This window comes from Musca autumnalis, unplaced genomic scaffold (genome assembly GCF_047663935.1).
Source record: "Musca autumnalis isolate F117 unplaced genomic scaffold, ASM4766393v1 scaffold_2, whole genome shotgun sequence".
NCBI lineage: Eukaryota > Metazoa > Arthropoda > Insecta > Diptera > Muscidae > Musca > Musca autumnalis.
The window spans coordinates 77,809,057-77,817,613 of NW_027411755.1; the positions used below are offsets into that span (position 1 = coordinate 77,809,057).

The 8,557-nt window shown below is 37.5% G+C and overlaps 1 pseudogene; it reads right to left on the bottom strand.

The window, feature by feature from the left end:
- Positions 1–306: 306 nt before the first annotated feature.
- LOC141394887 (uncharacterized) lies at positions 307–8,336 on the bottom strand (annotated as a pseudogene).
- Between the last annotated feature and the right edge of the window lie 221 nt (positions 8,337–8,557).

An 8,557-nucleotide genomic window follows, 5' to 3' on the forward strand; every position in this document is an offset into this window, starting at 1 on the left:
CAAAATGTAGCTATGAATAATGCAGGTAACCAAAAATTACTGTATTTTGTGTTTGTATTGTTTGTATGCAAGGCGAATTTAGAAAGGTGATACAAAAGGAGAATTCAGGCCTTCATTTGCTGTCAAAACATATTGTTTAATAAAAAATAAATAACAAATATTTCACTTCTATTAAGAATATATGTGTACACCATCTTTATTCAAGCTTCGCGAATAACATTTTATCATTTCCTTCATTCTTTGGTGGATTCTTTGCTCAAAAACCTTTGTCAGCAAATGAAGACTGAATTCGCATTCTTGGTAACCTTAATCAATGAACCTTGGTTTGTTTAGTATTCTTTGGAAAAAAATTTTAAAATAAACTGAAAATATATTATAATAAAATCCTTTATTGGAGATCATTTGTATCTTAATGGTGTTTCCATGTAAATGTGAAGAGAAATCGTAATTTTTAATTAATTTTCGGGCTTTTCTAAGTAATTTAACAAATTTATAAAAAATATCAAAGAAAGAAAAGCAAATTGTTGTATATGCTATTGTAACAATTCTGACAGGAAGCGGGCATACGTCGTTATAACTTGTCAAAGTATTAGGGTCCCTGAAGATTTTCCATAGCAGAAGGTTGCTGCTCTTCTCCTTCAACATCTGAAAAAGTTGTGAAATGATTTTTAAATCAGAACTACTGTATGTATATGTTTTATACGTACCCATTTCCGACACATAGTTTGCTATGGCGCTCCTTATTTGCTCAGCGTTGCCGAATACGGCACTGAAAGGAATTTGCGGTATGGGGTCTCTGCTACCATCATTTTCCAACCACTTCTGCATAATTTGATCGTTGTGATTGTTTAAAAAATTGTGTAGGACACAGCAGCACTTTATGATATTTTTTAAGTCGTTTTCAATGCCTCTGCCTAACCTCCGGAATATGGCTTTCAAATGGCCAAACGCATTTTCCACAACTCTCCTTGCTTTGGAAAGGCAGTAATTGTATTTTTTTCTTTATCTGAAGCCGTCACTGAAAATGCGTATGGTTTCATAAGATGATCTGACGTTTGAAATGCTGATTCTCCAATAACAAATACCGGGACATCAACCCCACATATGTTTCTAGATAGATCTCTAAATAAGGGCTTCTTAAGCAAAATCTGTAAATTTGCTATTTTCGAATATGTAGGAGTCGTTGCAACGACCGGGAGCACCAACATTTGTGTAAGTAAAACGATATCTGCAATGTTGTGGAGTATAGTTGGTTTAATAAAGATTCTGTTTATAATAACTTACTTACCTATAATCCACCAACGCTAATAGCACCATAGAATACCAACCCTTATACTATGTTTACATTTACGAAATCCACTCGATTTCAAATGTCAATTCCATAGCCCAAACGTCAAATGAAATCCAATCGATTTCAAATGAGTTTTCATTTGACGTATAAGCAAAGGAATTGACAGTTGAAATCGAGTTGATTTCGAAAATGTAAACATAGCATTATAGTTATAGTAATCGTAGGCTTCTTCTTTTGGGGGTTTTATTTCAATGTGACATCCATCTAGACAACATATAATATAAATAATACTAACTAAACCATATTTAACCATACGTGGACGTACCGAGAGCTCCAAAGCATTGTGGAAATCCAAGACTTTCAAAGCCTTAGACACACTCCTTTACGTTAGTTTCGGACAAAATGTCACTCGTTAGATATTGTGGAGAAAGTATCTCCCACACCTTGGAACAAAATTCATTAAAAATAATACACACGGCTGCTGTATAAGTTCGATACATTGGTTACGCCAATGTATACGTTCGATACTTTGTTTCCCCTTCCCAGCATTCCAATTAACTACGTTAATTGGCCGCTCGTTAGAGCACTATGGGGAAATCTTCTCTGCACTTCTTCCAGGAGCCTTATTTGTAGGAGAGAGTTCGCTCTCTTCTACTACCTCTCCTGGAAAGCTTTATTCGCATAGTTCGGATGCAGAGGGGCGCTTTCCAATGCTGCGTCGTAGTTGATTGTCACGGCCTTATTATCGTTATTCTGCCCACCTGCAACTACACTTGTTCTTTCGCTCTTGTTAACGACACACGCATAAAGGTAAAGTCTTGTTTCTTTGAAACCCACCTACTTTACAAATAAAGAATTGAAAATATTTACATAAGCAAAATTACATACACAAATTGTTTTTATTTCTTTTCTTTTTGGGTTTCAAACACTGGTATCACGCCAACATTTTGATCCAATCGAGCCGGATCAATAACCTGCATATTGAAGTTGTTGCTAATCTTGGTTTCTTTCCCTATTTTTAAAAGGAGAAAAATCATCAACACCATCATCCCCCCTCATCAGTGCGCATCGTCTTATCATCATCCACATCAAAAATCACCAAATAAACTAAACATCATCCACAAACAACATCATACATTCAAAGGTACGTAGTTCAGTTTCTTTTATATTGAGCATACCGCGAGTGTTTTTGTTTTTGCATTTGTTTCGGTTTAAAAAATATTGATTTTTGATAATTTGTTCGCTACGTCGCGTACTGGTCGCCCTACAATTGCCTTAACGCGTGTGTTATAAACAAAAATCATCATACAGTCCACTTATCGTCGTACAATTTGCTAAATAATCGTATTAAAATAACCAATAATCCCAATATTGTGCTTTTATTTTAATACATTCGCTGATTATTTACAAAAATCTAAATTATTCTAATTTAATTTCTGCCTTATTTGCATTTGTTCGCATTCTATTGCTTTAATTTGTTTGCCGGTGATCGATTCTGTAGTGCTTGTTTATTATTTCTACCTAAGGGCTTACATACACACATTCCCTTAATCGTTGAAATTGTCAGCCACTAGTGAGAAAAAACAATAACAACACTACTATTCTCCATCGTGCCCTTTTATTTGCAATTCTAAAAACTACCAACAATTTTCTAATCTCATTTGTCGTTTGGGTTTTTGTCGTTTAATCCAGGAGGAGGCATTGTGACTCACAAGAGAGCCAATGTGCTCTAAGTGAGCGTAAATTTGTTATCGCTCACAGCCTGTGTAGATGCTAACACGTTGTGAACAACAACAAATTTACGCTCATTGAGAGCACAAGAGAGACCCAAAAATGTTCTCTGCCTCCTCCTGGTTTAATCGCAACAACAAAAATACCCAAAAATTCCAGCATCCATACAAGCTAGCAACAATTTATTTCTTTTTTTTCCAACTCTCTTGTCGTTGGTTGGTTTGTGGGTGGTTTGACTAACATACGTTGATCGCTCTGCCGACGCGACGCTGCTTGTGTTTTCCTTTCTTTTATTCGTTTTCGTTGCTGGCTGTCGCACCTTGGGCACCAGTGTAAAAAATAATATTTTTTTGATAAATTTTTAATAAAATTTTGTTTGTTATTTTTTTCGAATATAATTTCGTGTCGCGATTAAATATTGATTGTTCGTGATATTATTCGAATAAAGCACCCTACAATCGGCATTATTGATAATATTTATATATTAAATTCACATTTTATTGATTTTTTTTCAATTATTTATAAATATTTATTTATAAATTCAATTTTAATTTTTTTTCGAAACATTTTTGGATAAATTCGTTTTTTACCACATAGTGTGACGTGCACCCTACTGTTGGTAATAGACGATTTTCTCATTAATTTGTCAAGAACTTGTGATTTTTCGAAATTTTTCGTACTTTTTTTAAGCTTTTCGTTGCTATTAGCCATCGTGCTTATTTCTCCCGATCTTTTTCTGCAAATTAGACCGTGTGCACCCTACATTCGGGTCTAGTTGACTTTCTGAAATAGTTAAAAAAGTGATTTTTTTTTGAGATTTTTGAATTTTCTGTCGATACTTTTTGGTTTTTTCTTGTCTTAAATCATGTCGGTCACTCCTGTCACACAATTCATTCGTGCTTCTGACAATGTTGTCAAATTCATTGCTGGTTTTAATCTGATTAGGCCAGAAAACCACACTGTTTTCAATCTTGAGATTCGTATCACGGAACTTCAAGATTTGTGGAAGAAGGTGAAGGATACTTATGATAAGTATCTGGATCATTTGATTTCCGTCGAGGGTACTAATTCTGAGGACATTTCTTCAGCCGACGCAAAGTATCAAACTACTTGCGAAAGCTACGTCGCTTGTTTGTCGACAATTAATGAGAAACTGGAGGAGCTTAAGTCAGTTAAGTCTCCCCCTGCTTCCCCATCTGCCTTGCTCATTAGTACGCCTCAAAACAGTCAATCTCAAAATAGTCATCGCTTCAATTCTGCGATTCGTGGGTCCAATATACCTAATATAGGCCAACCACCAGCATCTAATGGTGGCAATATCTCTATTCATAGTTCTATTTCTCCACATTTATCGAATACTGCTTTTCCAGATGTCCAAAACGCTTCGGACATTTCTATTGCTAATTGGAGCTTACCACCATACGTTTCGAATAACATGCATCATCTTCATTTACCACCGTGTGACATTGAAGATTTCCATGGTGACTTCTTATCTTGGCCCACTTTCCGGGACCTTTTCTCAGCCATGTTTATTAATAACGCTGGTCTAAGTGACATTGAAAGGCTTTGTCACTTGGTACAAAAAACAAAAGGTGAGGCTAGGGAAATCGTTGCAAAGTTTCCGCTCACTCACAAAAGTTTCGCTTTAGCTTGGAAATCGTTGAAGGATACGTACGACAACAAACGTATTCTAGTCCATAACCATCTCAAACTCTTATTTGACCTTCCTGCCTTTGAAAATGAAACTAGCTCCAATTTGAAAACTTTACAGCGTGGTATAAATAGTTGTATTTCGGCTATGTCAGTTTATGATGTAGTCACGGATCACTGGGATCCAATTTTGGTTTTTCTTTGTCAACAACGTTTGCCTAGACTTACTGTCTCTCTGTGGGAGCAGAGTATTAAGGACAAATCTGCATTATCCTCGTGGGAAGAATTAGACAAATTCCTCACAGAAAGAATCCAAACTTTAGCTTGCCTTAGGGACATGAGAGGTTCTTCTTCTATTTCAATTCCGAAAAGTAGAGTCAAAACTAATCTAGCTACTTCTTCGGTTAAAGATAAATCTAAATCGGCCTGCATACTTTGTAGAAAAGAATCCCATTCACTGCGTTCTTGTCCTAAATTTAGAGCACTTTCTTTTGAAAAGAGATTTGAAGCTGCTAAAAAGCAGGGTTGTTGTCTAAATTGTCTATCGGTGGGACATTCAGTCAAAGACTGCTCTAGTACCCACAATTGTAGTATTTGCAATAGTCGCCATCATACTATGCTGCATAGGCCTTCTTCATCTCCTTCACCTAGACCATCCACATCTCTTTCGTCGTTGACCAATAGCCATCCTCCACAAGTAGATGGAAATATAGCTTCTACTTCCACCGGCGCTAATCCTAGAGCCATGAATAGTCAGGTGTTCCATACATCCCAAAATCGGAATGTCTTGCTAGGTACTGCGATGGTCAACATTGTTCATTTAGGAGTTTCGTATCCTGCTTGGGCTCTTATAGACCCAGGTTCAGAAGCTTCTTTTATTACTGAACGTTTGCAAAAGCGCCTTAAATTACCCACCCAGTCAATCACTGCTACTGTTTCTGGTGTTAATAGTTCAATATATGCCACTTCGAAGAAAAATTGTTCGCTTCGCATTGGTTCTCGTTTCGATTCCTCCTTAATTGTAGAAACTTGTGCGTTTGTTCTTCCAAAAATTTCCGGAAGCCTTCCCTCATGTCCCCTCAGTTCAAACATCACTTCTCGATTGCCTAATATTAGTTTAGCCGATGATCGTCTTTTTGATTCACGACCTGTCGATTTATTGTTGGGGGCAGATTTGTATCCACAGATTTTGCGGGAAGGGACGCAAAGAAACATTCTGGGTTCCATGTTAGCCCAAAACACGATTTTTGGCTGGATTCTGACTGGTCCCATGCCTTCTTCCTCAGTCCAGGTCTTCACGACTGTGTTGGATATAGCTGAGGAGGAATCTCTCAGCGAAACACTACTCCGGTCACCATCGGACATGTTTCGTGAGAGGAATTATCGTGCCACGACCGTGCGAGATTCGCAGGGTCGTTACGCAGTAACGCTTCCCTTTAATTCCGGATTTCCGCAAACATTGCAACTGGGGGATTCTCGTAGAAACGGTTTGAAACAGTTTTGTCGGTCGAATAAATCTCTTCTTCGAAGACCTCGGTAAAAAATCGTTTATGTTCAACCCCCAAAATCTTATTCCAATTCTCTCGCTTCCTACATTCCACATCATAACATTCATTAACCTTGACAAACCGACCACAAAACTTCTCGTAGTATTCTATTTTTACAACAAGTCGCCCAATGGTATTATTTTGAATCATCTTCTTCCAACTCTTCAGGTAGATGTAGTGTCGATCCCAAGCACTTTCTGTTCCAAATCATTTGGTGTAGAACTTCTCCTTCTGACCCAATTCAAAATTTAAGTTGCAAACGGTCACATGTGGGATACACTGTGCGCCCTTCCTCGCCATTCGTACACCTTGTCAGTTAGTAGATGACACTCAGTATCATTATTCACTCGAAGCTCACATTATTCGTCGATGATTATCCATCACAAACTTTGAACTGAGGAAGTGGACATCAAATCATATTTCTCCTTTGTCTCGCTTTTCTCCTGGTAAACTGGTTATATCCACATTCTTCCTTTGTATAATTCAACAGTTTCAAGCCATTAGGACTTCGATTAAAAGCTAATTCCGATTCTTTCATTTCCTAGATACTTCCGAAATTAAAGCGACCAAGCTTCGTTTAGTAAGTCTTGCCCAAAAATTATATTTTGCTGAGGATAAAAGCTCACTTCCGTCACTAAACCTTCGTTTGGACTAAGACCCTCGTTCGCGTCTTGTTAAGTTTCCAACACGGTCCTACACTGAGCGCCACCCGATTTTATTGCCGTATCGTTGTCGATTTGTTCGTCTTATTGCAGAATTCGTTCACGCTATTTCCACTCATGGTGGAAATCAGTTGATGTTTCGTATACCTCGTATCGCATTTGATATGAAGACATTTACGGGTAAAGCGTGTCGAATTACCCAAGGTTACGTACTTGTCTTCACCTGCTTTTTAGCTAAAGCAGTTCACTTAGAAGCCACTTCTGACCTATCTGCTGCTTCATTTCTGGCATCTTTCGGTTTTATTTTCATCGTGGTTGCCCTAGGACATTGTTTTCTAATAAAGGAACCATTTCGTCGGAATTTCTCGTATCATTGAACATTTATTTCTTCGCACAACGAACAACCAATATCCTTCCAATGCCGTGTAAAATGCAAAATCGCGCGTCACCTCACAATATACTTCGTTTTCCTGGGTTATTTTAGTCGCAGTACACCCCTAAATTGAAAAAATCGTGCTAGTCGATTTAAGTAAAAATTTAATTACACCTAAAATGCTCAATAGAAACTGAACTACGACACCTCTCACTTGCAACATACTCCACTACTAACTCTAGTTTAAGTTTGCTCGCGAATTAGTCTAACCCTGTTGCCTTGCAGATAGCGCGTCAAGGTGGGCGGCAAATGTATAAGTTCGATACATTGGTTACGCCAATGTATACGTTCGATACTTTGTTTCCCCTTCCCAGCATTCCAATTAACTACGTTAATTGGCCGCTCGTTAGAGCACTATGGGGAAATCTTCTCTGCACTTCTTCCAGGAGCCTTATTTGTAGGAGAGAGTTCGCTCTCTTCTACTACCTCTCCTGGAAAGCTTTATTCGCATAGTTCGGATGCAGAGGGGCGCTTTCCAATGCTGCGTCGTAGTTGATTGTCACGGCCTTATTATCGTTATTCTGCCCACCTGCAACTACACTTGTTCTTTCGCTCTTGTCCATAACACACGCATAAAGGTAAAGTTTTGTTTCTTTGAAACCCACCAACTTTACAACAAAGATTTGAAAATAAACATACATAAAATTATATACACCAAATTGTTTTTATTTCTTTTCTTTTTGGGTTTCTCACACTGGTATCACGCCAACAGCTGCCTTTGACACACCAAACAACGTCCCAATGGTGGAGTATTCTGCCGACGACTTCAATGTATATAAAGCTATCGCTATTCTTTTGTCGAGCGGAATACATTTTCTCAGCCGTGTATCACTTTTTTCCATACACCTTAGTTTTCGCATATAATCTTAAAACATTCCCGGTTCATACGGAAACTTTCCTTAAAAAAACGTACAACAGGGTATATCCAATTCCCAAAACTTTCCATGCCTTTCCTATAATAAATAATATTCATTTTTAAATAATTATTAAGAAAAATAAACCAAACACCCACAAATTTCCAAATTCTGCCGGACATTTTCAGACTCCGGTGTATTTCATTTTGTTTTTTCACCAAAATCATCAATTTCATTAAAATATTTTTTTGGTCCTTATTAATAATAGTAATATTTAGTACTATTTTTTCAAGTTTGTGCTAGAAATGCGTTCCTGTACACAAAAAAGTAGCAAAACTTGCAGTTCTCTTTGAACAAATATGGCGCTGAATTGAGCTCTCTTCTGCAAT